General features: G+C 42.3%; 1 protein-coding gene across 3 annotated transcripts in view; it reads left to right on the top strand.

Annotated features, from left to right (window-relative positions):
• Positions 1 to 15,033, top strand: part of RGS6 (regulator of G protein signaling 6) — a 796,961-nt gene that overhangs the window by 745,803 nt on the left and 36,125 nt on the right. The window lies entirely within an intron of this gene.

The raw sequence follows: 15,033 nt of genomic DNA, 5'->3' as shown, positions 1-15,033 counted from the left end.
TATTGTGTACAGATTAGTTTGCCAATTAGCTATAGTAGAGTGAGCCTATTGAAACCTTAGTGGGATTAAATACAAATTCAGGGAAAGTAGCTCAATTATTACTATTGGTGCTGAATGGTTTCCCAAAGCCATATGTCTTAGCCCCTGTACACACGGTCGGAGATTTCGACAACCAAATCCGTCGGATTTTGTCCGTCGGATCTTGTCCGAAACTGTTGCATACACACGGTCGGACTAAGTTGTAGAAAAATCTGATCATTCAGAACGTGATGACGTAATTTCGTTACGATGGGACTACGTTCAGGCTAGTAGCCAATAGCTTTGATGTAGGAATTTGATCTGAGCATGCGTGGCACTTGGTCCGATCAAAATTCTCTACACATGATCGGAGTATGTCCGATTGAACCAGTTGATCGGGAAATATTTCCAACAAGTTGGAAAATTGGGTCCGACAGATATTCCGACGGAATCAGTCCGATGCATACCACACACAGTCGGATTATCCGACAACACGGTCCGATAGGACACATTCCGACGGATATTCAGACGGAATCAGTCCGATGCATACCACACACAGTCGGATTATCCGACAACACGGTCCGATAGGACACATTCCGACGGATTCTCCGACCGTGTATACAAGGGCTTAATCATCCATGCTACAGCTCCAGAGAGTTGTTTCTGTCATTTATAGGGAAGTAAGCAGTTTTTGTATGATTCCCCATCCTAGCTTCCATTGATTACTAGTCTATGTTATTTTTTTATGATCCCTGAGATCTCATTTCAATGACTACCTTTTTTGGTTGTACAAATATCTGTACCTATTATGAAGAGATGTGTTGTGGATAGCATCAATTGCAGATCCTCTTCTTATGAGAATTATTTTGTAGCAAATGTTAGACAGTCGCTATACCAAGTCAATAAAAGCCTCATCAATCTGTTATAAAAGCTAAAAACACATTTTCTGTTTTGTTTGTACTCAAGTGGTTGAATTATTTGCTGGCTTCTTATTTCTCTTGGTGGTCTGGCAGCTAGATCTTCCTGTTGTACGGTATGACTTTTCTTCCTCATTTCTATATCGATTCTTTATAAATCCAAAGACAGAGGTCTCACTCCTCTTGTTGCAGGCAGTTAATGTAGTGCACAATACAGATAAGTGAATAAATCCGCTAATCTGGCAGTTTTTTTCTTTCATGAATCGGGTCAATGGGGCTTCTTTTCTGTGAATCAAAATGTTTCAACTCCCTGGTTTACTCACATGCTGATCCACTCTACATTCTAAGAACTATGTAATGAATAAGTTCTGCTTGCCCTGATTCATGAATTGCACAGTTTCCCACAAATGTGTAGGTAAATATTAAGGAGAAATTTACAATTACTTGAAAATTATCAGTCAATCAGTCTACTGATGTTTGGATTGATTCATTCATCTGTTGTGAAGGAATTTAAGACCCCTTGTTAAAGCGGAGCTCCACCCAAAAGTGGAGGTTCCATTTATTTGCCTCCTCCCCCTCTCTAATGCCACATTTGGCACCTTTCAAGGGGAGGGGAGAGCAAGTACCAGTTTTTGACAGGTACCTATCCCCACTTCAGAGAGATCTCGCCACAGCAAGATCACGCTAAAGTTCAGCCCCCCTCCTCTTTCCCCCACTGAAAGGCCATTCAGAAAGCACAGCGGCGCTTTGCACATGCACAGTAGGGAACCGGCTATGACTGCCGGTTTCCCTTACAGACAGCACCCGAGAGCCGATGGAAACATCGGCTGGGGAGCCGACATAGCTGGATTCCAGGACAGGTAAGTGTCCTAATATTAAAAGTCAGCAGCTACAGTATGTGGGGGTGAGACTCCGCTTTAAGGCCGCTACAAATAGACACAGCTGGGATCTCATGTGAAGGCATCTTGTTGCTGAAGTTCTAAAGAGGTATAAAAAGCCAGTGGGTTATTTAACTCGCCAACAATATTGTTTTAATGTGTATGTATAAGCAAATGTTAGGGAAATTTTTTAAAGTAGTTTTGTTTGCTGTCTTTTGCCCTCACTGGGAGGATTCAACCTCTCTCTTTGTCCTGGAGACCATTGACCATTAACCACTTCAGCCCCAGAAGATTTGGCTGCTGAATGACCGGGCCATTTTTTGCGATTCGGCACTGCGTGGCTTTAACTGACAGTTGCACGGTTGTGCGATGCTGCACCCAAACAAAATTTACATCCTTTTTTTTTCCCACAAATAGAGCTTTCTTTTGGTGGTATTTGATCACCTCTGCAGTTTTTATTTTTTGCGCTATAAACAAAAAAAAGCATACATTTTGAAAAAAAACACTATATTTTGTACATTTGCAATAACAAAAGCAATTTTTTTCTCATTTTAGGACGATATGTATTCTTCTACATATTTTTGGTAAAAAAAAACACAATAATCATTTATTGATTGGTTTGCACAAAAGTTATAACGTCTACAAAATAGGGGATAGATTTATAGCATTTTTATTATTATTTTTCTTACTAGTAATGGCGGCAATCTGCAATTTTTATCGGGACTACGAAATTATGGTGGAGACGTCTGACACTTTTGACAAATTTTTGGGACCATTGGAATTTATACGGTGATCAGTGCTATAAAAATGCACTGATTACTGTAAAAATGCCACTGGCAGGGAAGGGGTTAACACTAGGGGGCGATCAAGGGGTTAACTGTGTTCCCTGTTATGTGTTTCTAACTGAAGGGGGAGGGGACTGACTAGAGGAAGTGACAGATCGTGGTTCCTAGCTAATAAGAACACACGATCTGTCACTCCTCTCAGAACAGAACAGGCAAGTGTGTGTTTACAAACACTCGTCCCTGTTTTGTCTCTCATGCTTGCGAACGCTTGTGGTCGGTGGTCATTGCGACCATTGGCCACCAGCATCGGCACCACCTACTGTGCAGCGGGTGCGCGCACCTGCTATCCAGATCCTGCAAGCTGACTTATAGCTACAATGGTTCGCGGGATTGTGCCGACCTGCTGCAGTAAAATGATGGTGGCTGGTTGGCAAGCGGTTAAAAATTCTATGATATTTCTCTTTGGAACTTTGGTTGAATATTACCCCCAAAGTTTATATCCATATATTATTGAAACCAAGACTGTGTGTGCTATATATCCACGTTCTTATAAATGTTATATTCAGCAAAACTATTTGGTAGTCATGGAGTTTATGGGGACTATATAGAACACACTAAGTATCATAAAAACAATTCTTTATTAAATCTTATTAAATAATCACAACACATGTTAAAATACTATCTGCCTAGAGGTTCACATCATGTACAGATTCCAACATAATTCACATGTAGACTCAATATGTTTTGGGAAGCCTTCTTCAGGAGGAAACGTAAAATGATCAATGCACTGGAACCTGTGCTTAGAGATGTATAGACACTAAAACTGCAGACTCCCCTTCTAAAATACTAGTTACCTGGTTATAATCCTGATCTAATGAGTACTTTCTGAGTCACTGATCTGGAACAAGTACACAAAAACAAGAGTTCAGACATTGCTATGACTTAATTCACAGTATTATTCGCCAAGATTAGTGACTGATAGGTTATTGAATGAAGATTTAGCATGGCAGCCAGGCAATCAAAACTTTTCACAAATGGCAACACCCAACTATATCTCAGCATAGATTTTCTTTACAGTCTTGTTAGTGCAAAGGTCTGGTGTTATGACGACGATGTGTCCAGGGTCAACAGTGGTTACCAGGACAAATAGAAAGAGTGCATTTTACTTATCAGGACAACAAAAACAAGGGTTTTATCCCTTGACTGCTCTATCCACAGCCAAAAGAAACTTTAGATACACTTGTATAAATTAGAACTATGCGATTAATAGTGGGTGTGTGAGAAGGCATGGTCACTGTGATGTTACTTTCTAGGGTTAATGTCAAAAGGACAAACCCTTGTTACCAGTTTGATTTTAAAAGTCTGCTTGTTGTGGCACAAGGGCTTAAGAAAGAGTCTAATGCCCAAAGCAGCTGGTCAATAGACAAAGTGCATTGTTTTATGAATTTGATTAAAAAGAGTAACTCCACTTTTGTTGGGAAAAAAAACATCTGGGTGATTTATGTACATTGCAAGAATTTTACCAAACTTTGTTTCAGATTCCTACATTTTGTTATTTTAAAGAAGTAACTGTCTGTGTCCATGTGAATCGTTATGGTAGTGGTTTTGTAATTATCAGTCAGCTGCTGCACCTGCAGGGTTTTAATAAGTGGCAGGGCCTGCATTCATTTAGATGTGCATTCCCTTTGGAAGTATCTCACCAAAAATGACATTTTTGTCACAGGGGATGCTCAAAATCTGACATGTGTCCTAGTGCAGATTTCTGGGAAAATCCGTAAGCCAATCACACAAGCAGGAAATAAAATTTTCAAGAGGTGTTCTGTACACCAGCTGTGTACAGAAGGCCTCCAGGTAACCATATTACATTGCATTTTACAGAAAATTACAGTGCTGCAGATTGAAAAGGAAAGGACATTTTTAATAACATTTAATCACAATTGTATATGCTATATTATTTTTTGTTTACAGTATTTGCTTATTTTTTTCCCACAAAAGTGGAGTCCTTATCCTTATGTCTATTTGGTGACATGTGGTGATCTGCATGAATAGGAGTATCTTTTACATAGGTCTGTGTACCTCCACTGCTTGATATATATTGGTTAACTAATGCAACTGCTCTTTAAAGTTGGCATATATGCTTTTCTTCAGTTGACATTATGAAAATTCAGAAGAACTGCATTTAAGGATAGGATTTTTTTCATCTTTGCTTTGTTGATGTGTCTTTTACTATAACAGTTTTCCAAATTATTCAGGCATTTGGGATCAGTGATTGATTCACAATTGACACAGCAGACACAATTTTTTTTAGAAAACTGGCTTGTCCTTTTATTTATTTTATTTTGTGGTGTGTTAAATACTACATAGAAAGTAGTAGCCTGGTACATTTTTTATTTACCAGGAATGCACTGAAAAACATTTCACAAAAACCAGGAGCAAAAACTTGCTTTGGTATGTTGGAAATATGTAACTTCTTGAACAGTGCCAAATCAATGGCTCAAAATATTGTATAAATCATGTAATCTTGTTTTTTTTCTTTTCCTTTTTTTCTCTTTTAAAAAAAAAAAAAAAAACAATAATACACATCCTACACTACAGGCATACCCCACTTTTAAGTATACAATGGGGTTTATTTACTAAAGCTGGAAAGTGCAAAATCAGGCTCACTTCTGCATAGAAACCAATGTGCTTCCAGGTTTTATTACCAAAGCTTAATTGAACAAGCTGAGGTTAGAATCTCATTGGTTTCTATGCAGAAGTGAGCCTGATTTAGCATTTTCCAGCTTTAGTAAATAAACCCCATTGTGTACTTAAAAGTGGGGTATGCCTGTATAGTATTTACTTTCTTTAACAAAGAAGTGTTTAATTGATGGTTCAATATAAATTACGCTTTTTTTGTGTGTATGTGCCCTTCCTGCTATTATACTACTTTTTTACTCCAAGTTGTATGCACACTTTATATTATTGGTGCTATGTTATGATTGTACTATCACAACACATGTTAATTTTTTTTTAGACAGTTATTGGCCAGTGCGATAAATATTGCATTCTCAATTGTCTTCTTACCTATTGCCATTTTTTTATTTTTTTATTTATTTATTATTATTATAATTATTTATTATTATTTATTTTCTTTATTTTATTGGCAATATGCCAAAAGGAAATACACATATTTGGCATCATTACAACAGGTCTGGTCTCAAGTGAACATGTAGGTTTAGAGCGATTTACCATAATCAGGATGGCTCAAAGTATTAGTAGACAGTAATTGGTAAAATGATAGTGAATTTGTTGAGAACAAGACAACCCCTGAGGATACGTGGGTAAAAGTAAAAAGGTAGCTGCCTAGAACACAAGTCACAGGCAGAGAGGGGAGATTTTACTTCCCACACAAAGGGTATTATGTTTTCAAAGAGACATAAGAGAGAATAAAGGTGTAGAAGGCGCCAGAAAAGCAGACAAAGAGAAGCATGGTGAAGAGGGGAAAAAAAGGTGGGGTTGTATTTGGGGAGGGTGAGGCTAAACATAATGAGCTCCAGGTATCACTCAGAGAAACTAAACTGAGTCCAGTATAACCTCCTCTTGTAGATGTGGGCCTCTTGTTTCCGCAAAGATGAAGTAAGATCCTACATACGCATTATATCATTCACCAATTTAATCCACTATGACACAATAGGAGGGGACAGGCATTTCCAATGTGCCACTATACATGCCCTGGCCGTATTAAGGAGATGCCCCACCAATGAGTGGTCGTACTTTTGTTTGAATATAAGAAAATTACTGTGAGTCTCTGTGAGTTGGAATACACAAGGACCCACTTAATGGCATAATATAGATATATAGAGGTACCACATCCTGATATAAATAGACACAAGAGACATTCTCACAGGATATTAATGGAGGATGAAGGAATCATAACACCATTTCTAAATATACATACACTAAAAAAACTATTCTATATACAATAAAGAGAAAACAATTATACAAAAGTGATAACCAAATCAGCAGATTCTGACTCACTAAAATATTCCAACCATAAGTAAGGTGACTCAAGGGAGTTTCAGGTGTGTCAGCATCCTGGGACAATCGTGGAAGCACACATCAAAGGGGTCCTAAAAAAACAGCCATACATGATTTATCAAACCACCACCTGATCAAACCCCTATAAAGCAAATATAATCCAATATGAAAGAAAGCCCACCTGTATACACGCTATAACATCTATAAGGACAAGGTAAGAAATAATACTCAAGAAAAGGCTCAGCTACGGTTTTAATTCTCCAATAACTGTAATAGTGATGGCATGTTGAAAAAGGGAAACCACGTTGATATTAAATGCACAGGAAATGACATAGATGTCATATCTCTTAAGCTTGAATTGCTGCTTAATACTTTGTTAGGTAGCAGGCATTCAGCTGGGTCTTGTTCATGGGAAAGACCAGTAATGAATCAAGGCACAGAAATCTTGCCAGAAGGGGTGGATCCACAGACATGACTAAAATATGTGGAATATCGTACCCTAGCCATGCCACATCTCAAATAGTCAGTGCTGATGTCTGGTAATATGTGATGTAGTCTCTCTGGAACTCTATACCACCGGGTGAGAAGCTTATAGCATGATCCCTGGAGCCTCAAAGATTGAGGATTGGTGTGTAAAAAAAATGAATGAACTCTCTTTGTTCAGGTGTCAGATGTAGGACCAAATCCTTTTCCCATTCAGCGAGGAAATAATAATTATTATTATTATATAATAATTTATAACCCAGGGAGGAATACCGGGTGAAGATGGATTCCCTGACAGCGGTGACGGCGCACTGCTGGAGGGATCTTTGTTTAGGTAAGTCTGTCATAATGTGCTAGCATGCGGTTCATACTAGCACATTATGACATGAGCCTGCGGGGGACCATTTTTTTAAACATGGTTTACTACTGCTTTATTATATGTGGACCCCACTTATAAATTGCATCACATGCTCCTACTTTTTAATCCTGTAATAGCAGGGCTTAAAATTTCAAGTCCTGAGATACTAGCCAGGCTTTAAGAGTTACTTTCCAACCAGTTGCCCCACCCAACCCCTACCCTGCCCCAACCCTAATTCTCCCCCTAAACACACCCTTAAACATGAATTAGAATTAACTCCCGGATGTCAGTGGACATAATTATAACCCCCAGAATTGGTGTCAATGGACACCATAATACCTCTCAGCATTGGTGCCAGGGACCCCATAATAACACCCAACACAAGTATCAGAAGATACATTATTAACTCCCAGCATTGATGTTAGTGGACGCATTAATAACCCTCAACTTTGATGTCAGTGGACACCATAATAATCCCCAACACTGGTATCAGAGGACGCATTAGTAACTCCTAGCATTGATGTCAGTGGACGCATTAATAACCGCTAACATAGGTGTCAGTATTATTAACCCCCTCCCCCACATTGGTGGTCAGTGGCATTGAAATGTAACCCCTCCCATGACCCCCAATGTGGGGGGAGGGGGTTAGCTTTTACTGACATTACCATAAATGCAAAAGGGGGATGGTGGGTTAACCTCTCTGGCGGTATTCCCGAGTCTGGCTCGGGGTGAGATTTAATTACCATAAGCGGTATTCCCGAGCCAGACTCGGGATCCCATCGCAGGATCCATGTAGGGGTTACTTACCTTGTCCCCGGGATCCAGCGATGTCTCCCTGCTGTGATCAGCAAGCCACCATGTTTCGCTCGATCTGTGACAGCACAGAGCTCCGTTCCCTGCGAGCGTTGCGACGCACGGGGACGGAGTTCAGCACCAAATTCAAAAAGTAAAAAACACAGTATAGATACAGTATACTGTAATCTTACAGATTACAGTACTGTATCAAATAATTGTTATTTATTATTATTATTCAGCTTTTATATAGCGCCAACAGTTTGCTCAGCGCTTTACAGCATGAGGGCAGACATTACAGTTACATTACAATTTGGTACAAGAGAAATCAGAGGGCTCTCAGAAGACTGGTGATTTCCGGCTGATGGGGGGGGGGGGTGGAGCACCATGACGTAGGCACGCGGTGAGGACGATTCCTTCCTCCCGCTTCCCTCCTCCGTCTGACCCACAGGATCCCCGCGTTAGGCTGCAGCCTATGACGAGTGTCGGCATATGAGGTGAGCGACGACGCCGGGCCCAAGAACGAGGTTGAGACGCTCGGAAGGACCTAGCAGCTGCGCGGCGTACTCTGCGGGGAGAAAGAAAGGGGAAAAAAGTTCACCAGAGCCTCGACCCAGTAACAGCGTCCCCCGACCCACTAGCTGGTGGAGAGGGGTGGAGCAGCCCGGCAGCCCGGCAGACGGGGAGACGAGTTAAGAGGCATAGGAGCCAGCCGTTCGGTGAACGGAGCGACCATGGAACCCAAACGGTAACCCATAACAGGCAGAAGTGCTGAGCAAGGACCCGGTGGGCGGAAGCAGCAGGGGACGGAGCCTCAGAGGAAAGGTACCGAACGGGGAGGGGGAGAATGACCAGGAATATGAAGTGAGTAGATTATTCGCAAAGAGCACAATAAATGAGGACTGTTACAGAGATGACTACTGGTGATGTCTAGAGATATGAGTCAAATCGGCTGAACATGGTTTGTTAACAAGAAGGGAAAAGGTGTTATCTTTCCCACAAGCTGTTCAAAGGGCAATATTATACTCAGTATATGACTATCCCCTATATGTCAATGTGCACCAGGTATACTATGCAAGAAGCAAGAAAGACAAGGACTGTGGCTAGCTTTGAAAATTCATAGGCCATCCCGGAAGCACATAGGTGGACACCAATCTCGGTGAATACTCCTAGAAGGTTTCAAGCTATATTCTGACCAGACCCCCCCCCCCAAGAGCGAAGGTACCCCCCCGCCCGAAAGGTGAGAGAAAGGACTGAGGTAACTGTAAGGAAGTGATTTGCCTGGATTTTTAAAGTGGGGAGTTAGAGTGTCTGTATCCTTCCTAGTCATCGGTGGATTAGAGGGCCTCTCTCCCAGTGTATGGACAAGCATTGATTGGGATACTCATAACCCCTTGTTCTCTTTGTGTTTGCCTCCCTAAACCCCGCCTCAGAAGAGTACGAGGGTATTAATACCTCTCCCAGGAAGTAGCAGGACTTAAGTTTCGACCATCTCATCTACCGAGCCGAAGGGAGAGGCACAGAGACAGAGATATGGAACACCTCCCCGCCTAAAAGGAGGGAATCGTGAAAGGGATAGGAGAGTACAGGCTGGGTAACCGGAGAAACTTTGGAAGACCCCGCAGTCCCAATATACCTTAGTATAGATTATCTGACTGACCCCTCCAGGAGATAATTTCGTCAGCCCAGCTTGATTGACTGGGATGGACACTACCCTCCCATTTCTGTATTCTTCCTCTGGGTATATTGAAGGTTTATATTCACATTTCTGTATATTTCTGTGTATATAAAGGGGGCACAGGTGGATCCCAGAAAGGATCAACCCTCCAGGGGTCCAGACGAGTCCCTTAGAAAGGACTTTAGGATATAGAAAGGTGGGACAGCCGTAGGAATAGATCAGGAAAGGAAGTAGGGAGGAAGGAAAAAGGGAGGGGAAAGAAAGAAAAAAAAAATGAGGGGGAAGACAAAATCAGGTAAAAGCGCCCCCCCGATATCCAGCCCCGGAGGGATCCAGAGATACATGGCATGTAACAATGTGAATACCAGTACGCTGGAGGAGGGGCAGGAAAGCCCAAAACAAGGAGTGGGAAGGAGGTCAGGTCCGAGTAGACAGAAGTTAGGAGAGGAAGGTAAAGGTGCGAAAGCAGACGGGGCTAGAAGTGGGGGGACGAAAGAGACAAGCACCACAACTCAAAGCTTGACCAGAGGCCAAGGAGAGAAAGAGGGGGAGAGAGCAATGGGAGAGCCTATCCCCGAGGAAGGGACCCTGCGATCCGGTCCCCAAGTGGAACCTACCCTGATAAAGGAGATGCTGGGGGAAATGTTCGCAAAAATGGAGGTGGCCCTAAAGACAGAAATAGCTGGAGTGCGTGCAGACATAGGTAGAGTTCTGGAGAGTGTAGAGGAGATTGAAGATAGAATGGACAACCAGGAGCTGAGGATAGAGGAGATAGCAGAACAGGTACAGAGCCTTCAGAGAACAAATAGGTCCCTCCTTTACAAATTAGAAGATCAGGAGAACAGGAGTAGGAGGAAGAATGTACGCATTAAAGGTATCCCTGAAAAATATGGTGCCGCAGAGCTGGGTAAAATAGTGCAGCAGGTCTTCAATCCGCTATTACAAAGAGAGCCAACCGAAAGTATAAAATTAGACAGGGTTCACAGGATCGCAGCCAGGGGAGGAGTAAGTAGGGAAGCCATACGGGATGTGATAGTCAGGTTTCACTACGTAGAGGAGAAGGGGCAAATAATGGAGAAATTAAGGGCAGTGTCAGGGATTCCCTTTGAGGGTGCAGAGCTGCGAGTGTTTTCAGACTTAGCCCCAGAAACGCTGAGGAGAAGAAGATTGCTAAAACCCCTAACGGAAGCTATGAACGCGGCGGGCGTCCCATATCAGTGGGGCTTCCCAGCGTGTTTGAGGGGGCGAAGAGATGGCCGCTCGGCGGTGCTCCGCTTCCCAGAGGATTTAAGAGGGTTTTGTGAGAGCCTAGAGATCACCCCCCCTGCGCTACCAGGTTGGCAGGAAGAAATAGATATGCACCCCCCCCAAAGAAAGCTAAGATGGCAGAGAACGAGAATTAGAGAGAGGAGTGATGGAGAGGGGGACAACAGAAACAGGGGGCAGCAATGTTGAGGGTCAGACAGGTCTGGGGAGGAAGGAGGGGGGGGTGGGGGGGGAGGGAGTTGTCGTCGCTGGGTAGGTGCTACCAGGTACGAACCCCCGGGTAAATATGAAGTATAGACGTTATCAGAGAGATAGGGTCGGGTTCATATACACACAAAAGGGGGGAGAGACCCCGACCAACGGCTGCAGTTGCAGAGTTGGGGGGGAGGGAGGGAGGTGGGGGGGTATGGGTTTTTTTTTTTTTTTTTGTATGGTGTCCTTCGCGTCCTCCCGGTCCGCCGGAATGGGAAAGCCCCCTCTGGGTCAGCTCTCGGGAAACGATAGAATAACATAATAGAGGCCAATGGTTCTTATTAATGTGATAACATACAATGTGAGGGGACTAAACACAAAGGAAAAAAGGTATAAAATCAACAAAGAACTCCAATTTATGGGGGGAAAAGTTATGTCTCCAAGAAACATATATTACCAGTAGTTCAGGGATAAATTTGTCATCCCACCAATTCCCAATGTGGTTCTATGGAGACTCCACCTCCACGCACTCCAGAGGAGTAGCAATTGGCTTTGATAAATCAGTAAGATTTGAAATCGAGGAACGATTGACTGACCCAGAGGGGAGATATTTATTCTTAAAGGGTAAATTGGGAATTATGCAATGCACTATTGTCAATGTGTACGCACCAAATAGTAACCAAGAGAAATTTTTATTGAGAGTATTAAGTAAACTGGAAGAATTTAGAATGGGCATGGTAATTTTAGCAGGAGATTTAAACCGGTGTTTAGACCCCAAGCTGGACTCCTCAGGGGGTGGTATACGGGGGGCAGAACACCGGTACAGAAAAATAAATAAAGCATTTACCAACGCCCAGCTACACGACAGTTGGAGGATTAACCATCAGAAAGAACGGGACTATACCCATTTCTCCTCAGTACATAAAACCTTTACAAGACTAGACTATATTTTTGTAGGACAACAATTGGTGGCCAATTTAAAAAAAGCAGAAATTAAATCAATCACTTTGTCCGATCATGCCCCGGTAAAAATCCAACTAGAAATACAGGGCCATATGGGGACAGGAAGTGCCTGGAAATTGAATGACTCACTTATTCAAGAACAAGATGTAAGCATAAAAATCTTGCAGGAATTAAGCGATTTCTACGAGACGAATGACACAGGAGAATGTTCTAAGGCTACTATTTGGGAGACGCATAAGGCGGTTATCAGAGGGATTTTGATTGGAATTGGTGCAGGGAAAAAGAAAGACAGGGAGAAGGTGAAGGTACAGCTATATAAGGAGATTGAGGAATTAGAACAAATGACCAGACCCAGAGGGCTCCAGGAATCCCAGGAACTACAAAAAAAAAAAAGAGAGTTAGAAGAATTTCTAGAACAAGAGAGGAGGACAGCTTTCCATAAAATAAATAGGGAGAGACACCTGTGGGGTAACAAGTCAAGCAAGTGGCTAGCCAGAAGAGTAAAAGAACAGAAAAACAGGACCTATATACCGAAGATTAGAGATAAAGAGGGGGAGATGAAGTTTGCAACACCGGACATTGCTGAGAACTTCCAGTCATACTACAGCGCTTTATATAACATAGGCATGAGAAGGGAGGAAGGGGGGAAAAGGAAAGAAGCGATCAGGGAATACCTAGAGAAGCTCGACTGTTTAAAAGTGATACGTGACGAATTACAGGAACTAGAGACCCCCATCTCAGTTATGGAAGTGGAAAGGGCAATTAAAGAAACAGCTCTTGGGGGAAGTCCTGGCCCGGATGGCTACTCTATTTTATATTATAAAAATTTTCAAAATTTTCTAGCACCCAAGCTCTGTGAATATTTCAATGAGGTGGGGGACAGGGGGGCTTTCCGCGAAGAGGCCCTGCTCGCCCACATCACATTGATTTTAAAGGAAGGTAAGGACCCAGCAGCGATGGAGAGTTACAGGCCGATTTCATTGTTGAATACAGATGTAAAGATCTATGCGAAAATTTTGGCCGAGCGATTGAAAACACTCCTCCCCGAGTGGATCCATACCGACCAGGTGGGATTCGTTAGGGGACGAGAGGGGAGGGATAACTCTTTGAAGTCAATAATGCTGATAGAAGGAAGCAACTAGAAGAGAGACTCCCACGCTGCTCTTGTCGGTGGATGCCGAGAAGGCATTTGATAGAGCAGATTGGGAGTTCATAAATGAGACTTTAGAATATATGGGGCTGGGTGGGAGAATGATGCAGAGGGTAAAAGCATTATATAATAACCCGACAGCTAGGATCAAGGTGAATGGCTCCCTGTCTCGCCCCCTTGAATTATGCAACGGGACGAGACAGGGATGCCCCTTGTCCCCGATCCTCTTCGTGATTGCCTTGGAGCCGTTATTGGCAGCGATCCGGGGTAATCGGGACATACGAGGAATCGCAGTGGGAGGTAGAGAGTACAAGGTCTCTGCATTTGCGGATGATCTGCTATTGTATGTTACACACCCCAGAATATCAATCCCGGCGGTAGTGAAGGAAATGGAACAGTATGGTCGAATATCAAACTTTAAAATCAATCTATCTAAAACAGAAATACTAAATCTGAATCTATCTGAAGAAGATCAGAGAGACTTAACCGCCAGCTTACCTTTTAAATGGAGTGGAGGGGAACTGAGCTATCTAGGGATAAAATTAACGGTAAAAAGGGCGAATTTGTACGAAGCAAACTATATACCTCTACTTAATAAAATCAAATCACAAATGGAAAATATGAAACATAAAGGAATATCTTGGATAGGCAGAGTGAACGTAATAAAAATGTTCATACTGCCGACGGTATTATATACATTTCAAATGGTCCCCATCTCCCTGCCGGGAAGTTTTTTTAGAAAATTAAAATCTCTTGTCCTTGCATTCATATGGCACCCAAAAAAAACGCGTATTGCACATAAGGTCCTTGTAAAAGAGAAGGAAAAAGGAGGAGTGGGTCTCCCAGACTTTAAAAAATATTATGAAGCCATAATACTATCCAGGATAGTAGATTGGATATACAACTTAGAAGGGAAAAGTTGGGCAGAGCTGGAAACTAGATTAAGTGGGACGGACTTAGCAAAAATGATTTGGATACCGGCCCAAGTAAGGAACCTAGGAACAGGCACCAGTATAATCAAAAGGCACACACTGAGAACATGGGATAAAATAAATAAGTTACACAACTGGACATGTAATTCCCCCTTAATGTCACTACTAGACACAAAATATTTTTTGCCAGGAATGGAAGAGCGGATGTACTATAGCAGATGGGCACAGAAAGTAGAAGTAACACTGGGAGAGGTGATGAAAGGGGATAAGATCTTAACGTATAGGGAAATCACTCAATAATGGGGACACAGACCTTTAGACAAATGGAGATATAATCAATTATTACACTTTACACAAGGGCTTCCACATCCCCTACGAGGAATGAATGAGTTAAGGCCACTAGAAAAATTATTTAAGGATGCACACAGTATAGTGAAAAGGGTATCTAAACTATATAAAATATTAAGAGGTGAGGGAGAAGGGGAATTACCCGTATATTTAGGGAAATGGGAAGGGGAACTGGGGACACTTAGAAATGATGAACACAGAAGGAAATTATTAATAATGACATATGCACTAGCGAAAGATTCACGAACATATGAAA

Source organism: Lithobates pipiens, unplaced genomic scaffold, assembly GCF_037356315.1.
Source record: "Lithobates pipiens isolate NorthernLeopardFrog02 unplaced genomic scaffold, aLitPip1_a1.2 Scaffold_30, whole genome shotgun sequence".
NCBI classification, from domain to species: domain Eukaryota; kingdom Metazoa; phylum Chordata; class Amphibia; order Anura; family Ranidae; genus Lithobates; species Lithobates pipiens.
This window is presented reverse-complemented; position numbering and strand designations above follow the sequence as displayed.